A 16,892-nucleotide genomic window follows, 5' to 3' on the forward strand; every position below is an offset into this window, starting at 1 on the left:
ACATGTACAATTTGTAGTGTGCATGCAGCTACTGCCATGCATGTGCAGTAGCTGATGTATGTGAACCATCTGTGCCTAACTATAACATGCAGTTGCAATGCAACCCCATCATTGACACCTGTATATGGTGACATGCTTACAGTACGGTAGGATGTACATCAGGTATGGATGGATGTGTATACATAAAGTGGTGATCCACCTGTGCAGATGGATGTTTGCCGGGGACGGCTCACAGGTATGTCACACGCCATCCTACCATTACATGTGCAAACAGTATGCTATGTTACTGTTACTTGACGGTGAAGACATATAACCTACACAGCGGTCAGGTGTTACCGACTGTATGTCACCTGACACCTGTAACATTTACATCCTCCCATGTGCATATAGCACCACAATTGCCGGACGTAGTGTTGGTACACATAATGCGGCCAATACTGCTGCATGTCTGTCAGACGTATCATCATATCGCAGATGTATCATTCACACTACTGCCATGTGTGTTTGCTTGTATGACCATATATGCCACATATAGTGAGGATTACATCCCAATTGTTACACACCCCTGTACACTGTTGTAGAGATCTGTACATACTGCAGTGTGGAAAGCATGATGTAGGCAAGGGTGGTGTGTGTATCACACACATCAGCTATCCGTATGTGTATGACATTTGTGGTCTCCACAATGTGTGTGTGTGTGTATGTATGTATGACTGTCTGGTGCATGGAGTGAGGGTGTATGCTACCATACAGAACACACAGTTTCCCTAACCCCTTATGGTGATGCAGTCTACTACCCTGTTGATGCCATAGGTCTCAGCCATACTGGCTACCTGTACATGTTCTTTTGCTGTGTCGCGTCGCTTGGGTGCACAGTACTTTGAGGGTGATGACCACATAGGCAGGGGTCCTCACCTCAACACTATGGGGTGTGCGTTATAGTGTTGTTGACCCCATGAGTGTGGGCATGTTCCTGTAATGTGACAGGATATGACTGCTACACAGTGAGGCCTCATGCTATCAGGTGGCCTCTAACATTATCATTGGCTGGACCGTTGTGTACAACACCTGCACCATGTCAACATACCTGTGATGTGACCTGGTATGGATGTCACGTCTCTAGCCACTGTAGCCTCTTAAACTGCCCACATGCATCTGGATCAGTATGTGTGTGGACATCTGTGGTATGTTAGCCTTTCCAACAGTCAGGTTGAGGCTACGTATAGTATGCTGATATTGCCATATGTGCCTGTGAGTACTCCACAGTTACACATGGGAGACTGCAAACACTGCTACCTGTAGGCACATGCAAGTAGACCATAAGGAGGTAACCAGGGCATCATTACCAACATGCTGTTACTATTGTTACCAAGACACATACTGTGAACATATAACAATACATGCTAAACCTGTACTACATGGTATGTCTGGTGCGTGTTAACAGTACACAACTAATGTAATATACACTTCTCTCACTATTCTTACACAACTAATGTTATACACACTTCTCTCACTATTCTGTTCACCCTGTGCATCAGACCATTTGAGCATGTCCCTGCACTGATGGTGTGGATTACAGGGATGCAGCACAGGCTTCAACATATGCACAGGGTGATAATGTTTGCCAGGGGCATAGGCTGCACCAATGGATGACATTATGTGTGTGGGTAAGGGCCGGTGACATGATTGGACATGTCTGTTCAGTATGCATGTGGGTGTTGTGGTGCCCTACAGATGTATTTGCTGTGTGCGTGTATGTGTGCACAGTTCTGCCTTTTGTGAGGCCTACACAGAGGAATTATTGACAGCTCCAGATTGTCCAGACCAGGTTGTACAGCTCACTGTGTCTGACCACGTGACCTGTGCCTGCCAGGGTTTGCCCGGGCACTACCAGGCGGAGGTACAGATTGGCTACTGTCCAACGACACATGTCCACTGGAACTGTGTCCCCACTGGGAATGTCCAGGGCCACATCCACGTGGCCTGCTGTGTCCTGGTGTGCATAGCGCAGCACCAGCTGCAATGCTACTGCTACCGGCACTATGGGAGCGGGCATGTGAGGTGGCACACTCACATTGATCTGCACTAGGTGGTGTAGCTGGTCTACTCCTACCAGATGTTCCAGCACAGACAGCTCACGCTCGCGGATTGCCATGCCATGGTCAAGGATTCCTACCATGTCACCCAATCGCCTGTCCAGAACATCAGCAATCTGCTGTTGAGCATTTGCCAATGCCTGGATGTTGTCATTTAGGGTACGGATAGCAGCTCTCTGCAGCCTCTGCCCTTCTATGTTCTGCCATTCAGCACGTGCCTGTGCCACCATTACAGTCTGGAACATGCGTCTGGTGATACCAGCTGCTGCGCTCTGTCCTGCAGGTGCATGTCTGCCAGAGGTCCTCCTACGAGCAGCACCGGCCGCATGCCTGTGTGGCACATCTGCTGTCATTACACTGACACCATGGTGTGGAGACACACCTTCTGTAGCCACCACACATTCCTGTTCCATGCTAACAGATGCTGACTGACCTTCCTCTATGGCCACTGGTGATGCAGTATGTGTTGGCAGCAGAACTGTGTGCGGGGAAGAGGGGGACATAGTTGGGATGGCAACCATTGGCACAGATTCAGCCCTTGACAACTCTGCCTGTACCTCATGCATATGTTCATCACTGCTAGTATCTGTGGGGACACTAACATCAGATGGACCGCAGGAGGGTAACGCACCTACATCACCTGTGAATGCAAAGAAAGACTAAATTACAATAGACACACACACACACAGACACACACAGATGCACACACCATGCATGTGAGTAGACATACTGCATGCCGCATGCCTGTGATACAGCAGTCGGCATGCAGCTCAGACATTAATAGTGTTAGTTACCATACCTCCCTGGGGTGCACACTACAGCAAGCAGGTGTCATATCAGTAGCCATGCAGTTCACACAATCATGGTAGTATGCATGCATCCCCGTGATACACCATGTGGACCAGAACAGGATAACAGTACACATGGCTGACGTGACCTTGACATGTAATCCACTGACGTGTGCATTAACATGCATACATGTCTGACACAATGGTGTCCAGACACATGTACAGCATCATAATGGGCATCACATTGCGGTGTTGTCTGTATGCCCTACAGATAGAATGCATGTTTAGCAAATGTGCATGAGCATGGAAGGGTAGTGTGAGCCATCTACATTGCTATACAGTGTGAAGTACAGACACTGTGCCATTGCATGGCATCATGAGGCATCTATATTGCTATACAGTGCATAATATGTACACATTGCATAGCCATAACTGCATACATACCCATGACATAACTGTGGATTGTGACCTACAATGCTGAGGTGTATACACACCAAACCATGCTGTGTCATGTGACAGGTCACTGGAGGACCTACAGTTGACACCCCTACACAACTACTACAGAGCCTTAGCTGCCTGGCAACCATGTCCATACATAGCAGACTTGTCAATTCACCATGTCCCACATGACATTGATGTACCACACATACGAGGTGCGCAGCTAACTGTGATGTCCTACAGCAGCAAGGGAAATGTACAGTATCTGTGGCCTGATGTGGTGTCAATGTCTGTGGAAGCTGTACATGTGACTACTGTCATGCTATGACACAGTCGTGATGTTCAACACATCTTATATGGTAGACGTCGGTGACACCTTCAGTAGCTCTGCACAGGCTTTTAGGATGTCCAGTGTACCACATCAACTGTATAATCGGTCAACTAAGGCTATTATTGGACCATGTGTGGACAATGTGAAACAGGGTGTATACACATCATATCTACTGTGTGGCTACATGTCTCTGGCCATCCCCCATGGCCATGTGTGCACACGTGTTGGCCAAATGTGTGTGATGGCCGTCTGTCACATATGTCTGTGTTGTGCCATATGACATACACCCATAGATGTCAGATATGTCACCATCCACAGGGCTATGCAGACAAAGGGTTGTATGTTTGGTATGTGGGGTATGGGTTATGGGATAGTGTGACAATATTGCAGCCAAATCACTACATGTCTGGGACATGTCAGATGGCACATCACAATGTGTGCACCAATTACAGGGCATATAACACAATGGTGACTCCTGTGGGATGCCCATATCACAGCTGACTGTGTGGTACTGTTTGCATACCACACGTGTTGTTCCAATGTATAGTACATATGCCTCCATTGTAGAACACCTTCACCATTGTATGCACAGCTGTCCACACATGTAGCAATGACAAATACTTTGTTTTCATGTCGGTGTATCATTTCGTTGGTATATATTGCACATGGGTGGCCTGTACGAATGATGGGTGATGCGACCTGTATATCGTGACTGGAAAGAACATCAAGTGTACAAGTGTTAACTGGCCACATGGCGAATAGATCTATGCTTTAACATGCCTGATACTGATGACAGTCTCACCTGCAATGGACTCATGTCTGTGCGGCACGCCAGAGGTACCTGTATAGGGGTGACAGCAGTATGAACATCATCCATGACTATGACAGCCACAGGGTGCACTGTGCATGTTAACACATTCGCCTGTACAATAGCATATAGTATGCACATATGTGCATACACAGGGTAGCATACTGTAGTATGCAGCATGTGTGTCCACATACCTTGCATATGTTGTTATATTACATAATGTACAGTGACACATGCAACTAAATGGGATATAATAGCCATATGTGCAATACTGACTTACCAGGCAACTCCAGGCTCATTGGTTGGGAGACACCCACCTCCATGATGACAGCTAGTGTTTGTGGATGCTGCTCTGAGGGTGTCCCCAGACTGGCCAGTAGCTCCTCGGTGTGTGTGAGTGGGGGCTGGGTTGGTGGCCCACCACCTGTTTCACCTTGTTCCCTGGTGATTGCAGTGGCATGCTGTTTTGCATGTCGCATCAAGTCCATGCAGTGTCTCCGCACCTGCTGGTAGGTGTGGTTATGGCCACCCACATCGTTCACCCTCCTGCGAAGATCCTGCCACAGGTCATCCCACTGCTGGGCATGCTGTGGCACATGGCTGAACAACACCTCGTAGTTCTCATGGAGGTACGGGATGAGGACATCATCCTCCTGGCGGCTGTACGCTGGCAGGCGTGTACGAGTCATTATCTGTAAGACATAATGATGGTGACAGGTCACAGTTTCAGAGATGTACAGAGATACTGCTGCACATACATTTCTAGTAAATCTGCACAGTTATATTTGCAAATCATCATGACACTGACACGACTGACATGTTTGTGTCACACACATGTAACACCCGTTATGCATTGGATATCATCACCATTAATGTGTGTCTCCTCATTACATTGTTCATACTCCATGTGAATGCTGTCTTGATGTGGGCATGTCTGTTTGCTTGCACTGGTGTTCTTACCTATCAGCACATGCCTGGATGTGTCCATGGTAATGCTGTTGACCTTGATGCTGTGTATATGTCACATATCAACACATACACAGTCTTAATGGACTTGAGCAGTGACAATGCACACATACACATGGAAATCTTTACATGCATGTGTTTTGCCATGTACATCTACACAGCACTGTACAGCTGTTCAACATCCTGCCACGGATCGCCTGTGTTGCACATGTGATAGATATGGGACAATGGCTAGTCGGATGTCATTCGCAGGGATGGTTATCAACTATAGCATGTACGGGCAAGGTTTCCTAGCTGTATCAGACAGCCATTATGCCACCACGAGGTGCATCAGTGCCACATTACTGATCCAAACAGTTGATACTACATCTACCATGTGGCCATCACACCATGTATGACAGGGATGACATGTGCAGCTTTGATGGACAGGGTTGCATGGCATGGCAGGAGTATGTCACATGTATGGTACAGGGATCTGTCCAGCATGTGGCGATCCTAGTAGTAAGACGGTGGCTGCCCATGAAGTATGTCATTCAGATCAGGATATGGACATGTAGCATGTCCAACATCATAGTGTAGCAATGTCTTTAGGCAAGGTAGACAGTATGCTGCATAGTGGAGGTGAGGATTGTGAAGGCTGGTATCGCCCATCCACGCATGGCCAATACCCCTTAAAGGTGATATGTGATCCAATATTGGTTACCCGAGTGCTGTGTATGCCTGTCCAATGATCTCCGTGCTCATGGATGGCACCCTGTCATGACATGGGTACCTCGTATGACTACCTAAGGGGCCTGGAGATGTCACCAACACAGGGAGGTGTACTGCACAGCACCATCCCTTACACAGTGTCCATAATGTTGACCACAGCCTAGGTGGTAGTTAATGGGTACAAGGATATTCACCTAGCGGTGACAATGCTGATATCATCCATCAGAATGTGCACATATGTCACATACCTCACCCACACACCCCATTCTGTATGTTGTTCACAACACTGAGACAGCTATTGCTCATAGGTCATGGCCATTCACATCCTTACATACACATATGCCTGACATTTGTCTGTGTGGCATTACCATGGACACATCCAGGCATGTGCTGATAGGTAAGAACACCAGTGCAAGCAAACAGACATGCCCACATCAAGACAGCATTCACATGGAGTATGAACACATTAACCCTGCTTTACTGTAGCTGGCACTGGTGTGATATGCGCATGCCACTCTGGCACCTTTTGTAGTGTTGATACTGTCAACAGGCCACTGGTAGAACACTCATGTGACATACAAATGTATATGTAGTCAAACATCCGTACTATCATGTACATCTGTACTGCTAACATCTACATTGATAATGGTTCATGGACTTGCAGACCATACCCAGCAGGGTTATAGTGCGGTGCCACCGCTTATGACTGTCATCACCACTTGTGGGTTGATATTATCCAACACCCTATCTGTATTGTATGTTCATGCTCAACACTTGTTCAGAACTTGTGAGCACATCATGAGCTACTGATTAATATAGCACCCATTGCACACCATTTCTCACAGGTACACTGTCTGTCCTTACATTTCCAGCTTGCTTACAGTACAACAGCTGTTGTACACACGTAACCCACTTATCTTGTGAGACATGGTTGTATATAGAGGCATGTCCAATTGTCACGTACCAGTGCTATTGCTTGTCTATATGCTGAATATGTTGTACATGTGGAAATAGAGCAATTGTCTCTTGTACACAGTCAGTGCTCACCTCCCAACATACGACACTACAGCCTGTGGGGGATGCACATATGCAGCCCTGCTGGGGGTAATGCTGTCACCAACCCTGACTGCACCTGACAGTCATGTGGGGATGTGTAACATTCGCAACACACCCCACTCATCACATAGTCTCACAAGATCTCCACCACAGGCCGCACATACGAGGACAACTTGTGCAGCACCTCTCCATACTCTGTGTAGGCACCAAAGGCAGCCCCCATCACCAAACACCACAACAACAACTTATAGCCCACAGACTCGTGTGCCCATCACATACAGCCAATAGGGTGTTATAACATACACAACACACCTGTCATAGATAACTCTGTAGGCGGTCACACTGATGTTCCACTCAGCAGGCTACACAAGGCGATAGTCACTTACATCTTGCTGTCGGGTAACTGGTTCTTCAACATAACCTATACACCCATGCCACACCTCACCAGGTACAATGTGACTGTCATTCTCCATGTTAGTGTGACTGCCCTGAGATGCAACTTCACAGACTACGTGTGGAAGGGCATGCAATAGCTCACCAGTCTTGTAGCCCTGCAGGTATGGGCAAAGCCCTGGGGAGCATTATGCATTCCTCCAGACCTGATACCACTGTACAATGACTGACTGTGTCACTTCAACAGTTGCCTATGCTTCTGCTGTCATTCCGCAGGCATCTGGTATCTGTCCGCTTAGACTGACATAGTCAAACAACATGATGCTTTGGCACAGATGACCTGCACCTGTCAGCCCTGGGAGTAAAGATCACATGTAAGGCTCTTGCTGCTTCATACTGCCTGTCTTGCACAGTTTCCAATAACATTCACCACCAGAACGGGAACTGGCAAGCAAAACATGGGGTCATGTGACACAATGCTTGACATCTTCATCTCTGATGCATGCAGGCAAGGCACTCCTTATAATGCACCACTTCAATATCTCTGCAGTGACTGGGACCTGCCTCTAGGCTCTGCAGAGCATACCTGCAATGACAGGCTATACACAGACCATACCTTTCAGTCATGTAACCTGGACTGGCACACCCACGTCTGAGGTGTTCCCATATTCCACTATGTTGTAAACACATCCTGGCTAGTTACTTAGCACAATGCATCAGAGGTGCTCCATGTGCAACTAACTGTATCCAGAACTGCTATACACATTGTAACAAGCTACTGATTCAACAACATACTCCACGGTTACCAGACCTTATGTCTTGATGTACTGGACAGTAGGGCTCAGACAGGTACTACTGTGAGACTGACACTACCCCACACTTAACTGGGATAGCCACTCATGTACCGACACATTAGGCCAATGCTGTTCGTGATTCATAGCCTCCACTCGGCTGGATCAACCCATACACACCACCTCCAAGACCAACAATATCCTTGACATGGACACTACCAACATGTGACTGGTGTTCCACACCTGGGGTTATCCCCTCATTGGTGGATTCCGAACATATGCTAATCACTCTTGTTAGCCACATCCCGGCACCACACCCTTCACGGCATACACAGTACATGAGTACTACAACACCTACTACAGATGTCTTATGACAGCAGTAGTTAACGTCATGACACCTGTGCAGATGGACAATGCACATACAAACGCTGAAACATACCCCAATGCACTTCATTAGCACGTACATGACTGCATGGATCATGCTATTCCACACAGAGCCATGATGGCACCCACCAGATAACAGACGCCACTCTGGGGGTCCAGTTCCATGGACATAATTTACAACAGGTGGAGGCTGTTGCAAAGTGGTGTACAGTCCCATGGGTGGGGTAGCTCACTAGTCAGCCTTGGTAGGGCCACAGTATCCCTCTTCACATACTCCAAAACTAGCTATGTAAACATTACTGCGACACGTTCTGGGGTGTACCACAAGGCATTATGGTGGTATGTCAGTAGTCAATGGCTATACCCACATCTGCTCTCACATACAACAGTTACTCAGGAACATTACAGAACCAGGTGATGTTGGCAACATGCTGGCGGATGGATTCAATGCTAACATTACACCCTCTCACTCCCTACAGGGCCACAATCGATGCAGAAACATTGCGGTGTCCCTGCGGTCACACCTACACAGTAGTAACCTGCACTCTATATGTCCTGGGACACTGGCCCCATGTGACCGTCCAAAATCCCAGGCTGTGATGTCCACAAACCTCTGATCGACATGTCTCCCCACTAGGCCACCATATTCAGTAATAGCCTTGTATCAGACAATGTTGCCCCTGAATGGCACACAACAACAGTTATCACACTCCACACAGATGGCGCCACAATGCACGAGTGGGACTATTGCCCTACACACCTGACTGGACTGTTCTGCAAGGCTATGGGGCACATCATCATGGATGTCATTCACAGAGACATTGTTGGGCTCTGGTCCTTTGATGCCACCCAGGTTGGACTTGTTAGGGCCAGAGCATGGCTCCTACACCTGGTGGACTCCTTTCATACAGTTACCAGGGTAGATGATGTTATGGGGGGTCCACACAGCCTACATTGTCCTCTCATTACCTTTCAGCACCGTTCTCCATTCTGGTATTGACAACATACACATCTACCTGCACATCGAACCCTATGTCTCAGGAGGTTATGCAAAGTGGCTCATGGACAGGACACACACAATGAGGGTAGCATACCATAGTACCTACTGTATTTCAGTTACACTTGGTATACCACAGTCCTCAGTCATAGGGCCCCTCATGTTCGGTATATGCTTCCCTGAGGTACAGGCTAGCACAGAGGGACTTTCCCTGCCTAGCTTTACAGACCACTGCATACAAAGTGCCATGATTGATCCACCAGCTGATACTGACTCCATCCATAAGGGTGTCACTGTGACGGATACCTGATATCAATATCATGGCCACAAGCTGCATGACACGAGGTGCATGAACATCTCCTTTGCATTACACCATTCACCCACTGACTATCACATAGGTGGTAGTCCCCTACATACATGTCACATTGTACGTGTTCGTAGTACACACGTATGTCGCACCCACTCCTGTGATAACCATATTGCCACTGTGGTGTGGATATCCTTCTATGTGGTCACACTTATCTCTACTGGGTGTGTAGCTGGTAAATAGGCACCCATTGTACCGCTGAACTCCAGATGTATACACACATTCAGGGTACAACACCCTGTTTAGGGTGTACCTTACACAACAACTACGGCTTTACATACCACAACATTAACACGCCATGACGTTTATTGAGCTCCGATGGTTAAAGTATGCGGCTGAACTACGGACATCACGTCTGTACACATTTGCATACTACATACTCAGGGGTGACCTCTGCTGAACAGACAGGGCCCATGTCCACAACAATATTAATGGATATACTCCACATACGCGACATAAGCAAAAGCCACTGTAAGCAACATGCTCATAGATATTTGCACACACACAATGATGAGTGGGATGTGCTTGAGGGTTACATTCCCAAACCGGACACTCACCATGCTTTGGAACATGATTCCTATGTACATCATGCAGGGACACTCAGTAGCACTGTTCATGTGATACCTCACTTGGTGGATGGGAGACACATGTACGCCAGGGATCACTGCAGTGGCTGTACTGTGCAGAGGTGCAGGTAACACATGGCTCTGCTGTTCACAGGACACTACCCTAGAGAGGTGCCGCTGGTGTGAACACTGTAGTTGTGCTTACATATAGACTTGCCAGACTGCATAGTACCCCACTATGAACCTGTGAAGCTATTACATGTCCTTTGTGCATGGTTAATTGAGTAGCCCTTCCATTTAGATTAGCTATCATGCTATTACAGTGTCCCATGACTACAAGCCATATATTCCTGTTATTGTACATTGTGCATGCCAATAGACGATATCTTTGGTATGCATGATATGCCTGTTATGCTGTGTAGCATATCTGACATATCTACCTACAATACTATACATTACACACATTTTACATAGTATCCCATAATGCAAAGCATACTTGCACAGCGGGGCCACCTTAGATATGTCATTGTCGTTATATGCCCATACACATGCCTACTGTGATAGTATATCAACATATACTATCCCCTGCTATGGCACGTACTTGTTGGACATACCCTACCACTGACGGCAGGTGGTATGGAATTGTTGGGTTTAAAGCCCTCATGTCACATCCCTTGTGGTGTCTGTGATGTTTACCTTGTGGCCCACTGCAGGACGTGCAATTTCTACAAGCGTTAGTATGCTCAGCAAGACATCACTACATGAATACCTTTTCCCACTTTATGCATTGCGGACACTTTTAATTAATACAAAACAGGCTATACATACACTAACATAATTAATACAAAACATGCTATACATACACTTACATACCGAGTGTTCTACATACCTTGATATCGTTCTGGACTTTCGTATCTATCTGTCTTACACTGTTTAAACAGTTCTAAGGTATGAACATATGGTTTGAATGTCTGGCAAGTCATCCTTATATACATCGATACATGTAACATGTGGTTTCCTGCCACCAATTGGTGTTCTTGAGTGACTTATTACTTGCACATCAGCTGTGCAGCTACTCCATTTGCCAATTATGTGGCAACAGTGGGGTATAATTGAATTCTCCACTTGGGCATTGCCCATTTGCCCTACCTTCGGGGAGACGGCCTGTATTGTGTTTTGTTGTGTGTAATTGCAACTGCTATGTGTAGAGACGCGTATAGTTTGGATTCATGTCCCCCGTGGATTGTGTGTGATGTCTAGAGTATGTGGTTCTACATGTGAATGTACCTGTCATCCCAACCGTCTGATAAGGGACTATTGCAAACAAAACCTGTAACATCGCCGTTTGTTCCATTATACAACGGCTACGATTTTGCATGGCGCCTTTAAATGCGTCTCTCACAAGGTATGTTAACGCTTCTGCAGATGTAATTGACTGACTGGATGCTTGTGCTGTAATTACAGTCTGTATTGCTATAGTTTCTAGTGTGGGGGATGTAGGTGGGTGTACATAGCATATACAGGTTTGTGGGGCTTGCATTTCTACATATTCCATATATATGTGTGTGGGCTCCTTCCCTAATTAAAGAGCTATCAGTTAGTAGACTTATGTTACGGGATTATACATTGGGCCGTTGCTAATTGGTTTCTATATAGTATGCAGGTGAGGTTGATACTTCCATACCTCCGGAATTACAGCGATATGTAAAGGGATATTTCTAAATGACAGCTATCCCGTGTATTTCTGTCCCAGATATTTGCAGTCATTGCAGTTGTGTTGGTAACAGAACCTCTTTGGCATGGGTTGCCACCTTTTCAAATGGCTATTGTGGGACACTTGTGGGACACACATGGGTGTTTACAGGCCGACACATACCCACGGTCAGTACGCAGGATAGCACATACTTTTATCTTCAATACATACTTATTGTTGTGGGACTTTGGCTACTTATCATATTGTATGTAACAGTTACGTATTCTACATACAGGCATAACTATTTAATGCAACTATTACATATTATATGGGACATAATAATGTCCTACAATCTCGGACAGTTGCCCTTTGTAATGTTTTATGTCAGGACACAACTGCCCAGGGAGGGGCTGTCCCTCCTAATGTGGGACAGGTGGTAACCGTATGCATATGGCTAGCTATACCCACACCTACTGTAATGATCTACCTCCGAGTTGGCACTAACAGATGCACGATGCGGGGACACACTCACACATTACAGTCACACAAACATGCACATGGCACCTTCCACACACATACACAGACTACGGCAATCACAAACTCAATCGAATACATTACCTATGTGGACCGCAACACCGGCAGCGGTAGCTAAATGTCCCTTCATATCGTGATATTACTCATGGTTCTACTGTTCTGGTACTGTGTTCTTTCGGTCTTTCAGCCTCGTGGTTACGTGTGTCGGTATGTGACACATTCCATAGTTGGCAGTATCCTATTTATTTGTACCTCCAAGGTTTTATGAATGTTGTTGACCTATTTATATATTTGCAGATATCTGTGAATCCGTATATATCAACATATATTTCTCTATCGCCTTTTCTATCTGTATTATATATATATATATATATGTATATATATATGTATATATATGTATATATATATATATATATATATATATATATATGTATATATATATGTATATGTATATATATGTATATATATATATATATATATATATATATATATATGTATATGTATATATATGTATATATATATATATATATATATATATATATATATATGTATATATATATATATATATATATATATATATATATATATATATATATATATATATATATATATATATATATATATATATATATATATATATATATATATATATATATCTGACAGGGAAAGTGACAGGCAAGCTACACCTTTCATTGTGTACTTTTCGGTGTATACTGTTTCCTGGACTCCGCACGTTTGTGTCTGTACCTGTCACATTACACACCTGCCGTAGGTACATCTTGCTACCATGGTGTTAGGTGATTGTATACATGATTGCATGTTCTACTCCTGGCAGCGGTCGTTTTACCCTTCAGAGCAGGCGCTATTAGTACAGGGGTGAATAATGCTGGTTTCACCTGTTCTGGACATCATTGACCTTGATCTGCGCGATATTCAGAGAAGCTTAGCCCTGTTTCGCGCATATCCGTATAGTCATTTTTAAACAACGCTTACCAGCAGTGGGCAACTCATATTCCCGCTAATGTGTGCTAAACATGATCTGATGACCTGCAACCGACATGCATTATTTGTGCCTTCGGGATTACGTTACATCCCTTGCAGGACGTGGGACTGGGAACATGCATGACGGTCACTGCATTTACCACTTGGCCATCTGGGATTTGTACACGTGTTATGGCATTTTGTATGTGGAGTATACTACTGTTGTTACTCCATACTGCACTCACATGGGTAACTCAGTTAGTTTACATATGGATGAGTGCAGTAAATGGTATGTCCATATAATGTTTACTGGATGTGCTCCGGCATTGGGTATGTATATCACAGTGAGCCACACACGATAATGTGCTACACCTTCAAACGACCGTAGGTGGAGCATGCTGGGGTAACGAATACCTGTCATGGGTATACCCCATGCCTTGACACAACATCCATGATTACATTATGTGGACCCCGCATTAACGCAGCAGGGAATCCTTGCAGATTGTGTGCAGAACAGTGCTTACACACATGTGATCCCGCGATTGCCTCTGCTCCACTAAGCGACGGTTGGTTACTCAATGTTGTGGCGATAGCAGACACTGTTTGCCTCATTTGATGTATGGCCTCTGACAATCGGGTGTGTACCTACCGGTGTATCTGGGAATCTATACACACAACACCAACATATGCTGATAGGCGCATGTACTGTTCAGGTGTTGACATTCCTTGTTCCAATAGCTGTTGTGTGTACAATGTTTGAGGGCTGCCTATGTAAGATTCACACAGTGGGCCACCTATACCTTGCAATTTACAGGTGGTCGTGTGTGTGTGTGCCATCCATTTTACTGTGTGTGCAGGTGGAGAGGTGTGTCAGTCCGTAGGGGCCTACACTGTCAGAGTATGTGCTATACGTTCCCTCTTTGCCAAGGCATAGGCATATTGGGCATGCCTCCGTCTGCCTACTGGGGCTGGCACAATGTGTTCATGGTCTGAATCCCTCTGTGCCTGTGATGGCCTTGGCAATTGCGGTGGGCTATGAGGGCCTTCACCATTTTGTCCCTGCTGCAGCTGTTTCCGCAGGATCATATTATGTAGCATGGCACATACTATGAAGATGTGGGCACACGTGCCTGGGGATTACTGCAAGGCTACATCAGATGTGTCCAAGCAACGGAACCGTGATTTCAGCATCCCGAACACACGCTTTATGATGATTCTGGTTTGTGCATGTGCCTCATTATGGCATTCTTGCATGGGGGTGTGTGCATTTCTGATGGGAGTCATCATCCACGGCTCCAGTGCCTAGCCAGCATCCCCACAAGGTGGCCATGTGGGATGTCCCCCCTGACAAATACCTGATACAGCTGTGAGGCATGCCAGATATGGGAGTCATGTCAGCTTCCAGGGCTGCCAGCACACACATCCATGATAATGCCCTGGACATTGCCCACGACCTGGCAGTTGATGGAGTGGAATCCCTTGCGGTTTATGTAATGCCTACCATGCTCACCGGGTGGTGACTTGATATGTATGTGCGTGCAGTCTATCGCACCCAGTACCTCCGGGTAGTGTGCCACACAGTGGAAGTGACGTATATTGCTGGCCAACTCCTCCTGAGATCGGGGGAAATATATATGCTCATTGGCATGTGGTAACATGGCATCAAGGAACTGGTGTAGTACTCTGGATGCTGATGCCTGTGAGATCCCCATTTTATCTCCAGTTGGCCTTTGAAAGGTATCTGTGGCTAGTATTCGCAAGCTTACACATACCTTCATGTCCACTGGGATGGGTTCCCCTTTGTTGTTTCTGGATCTCAGGCGTGGCCAGCACAGCTCAACTATTTGCTGTAAGATGTCCCTGTCCACCCTGTAATGCTCTACTATCTCCAGATCATGTAGCCCCTGGTAGGTTACCCTTGGTCTGAACACTCTTCTCCTCCTCCGGGGCCTGCGGTGGTTGTTGGCATCATCCCCCACAACATCGTCAGTCTCTAACACATGGTGATGAATCACAGCTATGGCAGCTCCCAACATGTACATTTTAAAAGTTCCCTGTGTGTTTCCACCTATGGTGCAGTGTTTAGGAATACACAGGTGTGTGTAGGGTGCTTTCACACTTTATACTATTGTGCTGTGAACACCGATGATGTCATAGGGTGTGTATGTACGATTGTAGCTACAGGGTATCTTATGTGTTTTACTACAGGAACTACTATTGTGGTGCCTTTGGTGTTGAATTACATTTGGCTGACGTGGATTACCTCTTGCCCTTCCCTTTACATTTCTGCACGTTTCACCTACCATTTTCTGGCATACATCCAGCAGCCTGTTTTCATTTGTACTTTCCTAGATCTGGCTTATCTTGCGTAATGTGTTCTATTGCCGGTCTACTGTAGGTTTGCTTTGCTCTGCTATGACAGTTCTCCTATCTTTGCAATCCAATTCCTCCCCTCCTTTCTTTGCAATCCAATGCCTCCCCTATCCTGTTTTGCAGGTTTCTGCAAGCAGACTTGTCAGCTGCCGTTGAATGGCCACCGTGAGTTGATAGGTGTTAATTGCTCAGTTGTACTCCAGTTACCCTACTGTGGCATTTCCTTCTTTTCTTCCCCTGACCTTCCTGTTCGTGCTGTTGTTCTCAGCGCGTGCATCCGCTTACCGGATTTCGGGCACGTTTTCATCCCCGTACACATGCGCTTTTGGGCACCATATGTGCTCTCAGCTAAACAATTCTATACCTACCTCCCCACCCCTGTCCTGCAGCTTTGCTTATCAATGGCCAGGCCAGATTTGCATTGCTCCACTGTGCTTATAGCTACGGTGGCACACCCCTCTGCTGATGTCATGTATCACCTCTAAGCAACTCCTCAGTGTTATAGCACTGCGCTGTATGGTACATCCTTCATCCGGTGGGATGTTTGTGATTCAGTATTACCTGCCTCATTTGCATGGCATTGACTACTAATTCATAGTTACCGCGCCGAACACTGTCG

Source organism: Protopterus annectens, chromosome 9.part0 (genome assembly GCF_019279795.1).
Source record: "Protopterus annectens isolate FY-2018-M chromosome 9.part0, PAN1.0, whole genome shotgun sequence".
In the NCBI taxonomy this organism is placed as follows: Eukaryota; Metazoa; Chordata; order Ceratodontiformes; family Protopteridae; genus Protopterus; species Protopterus annectens.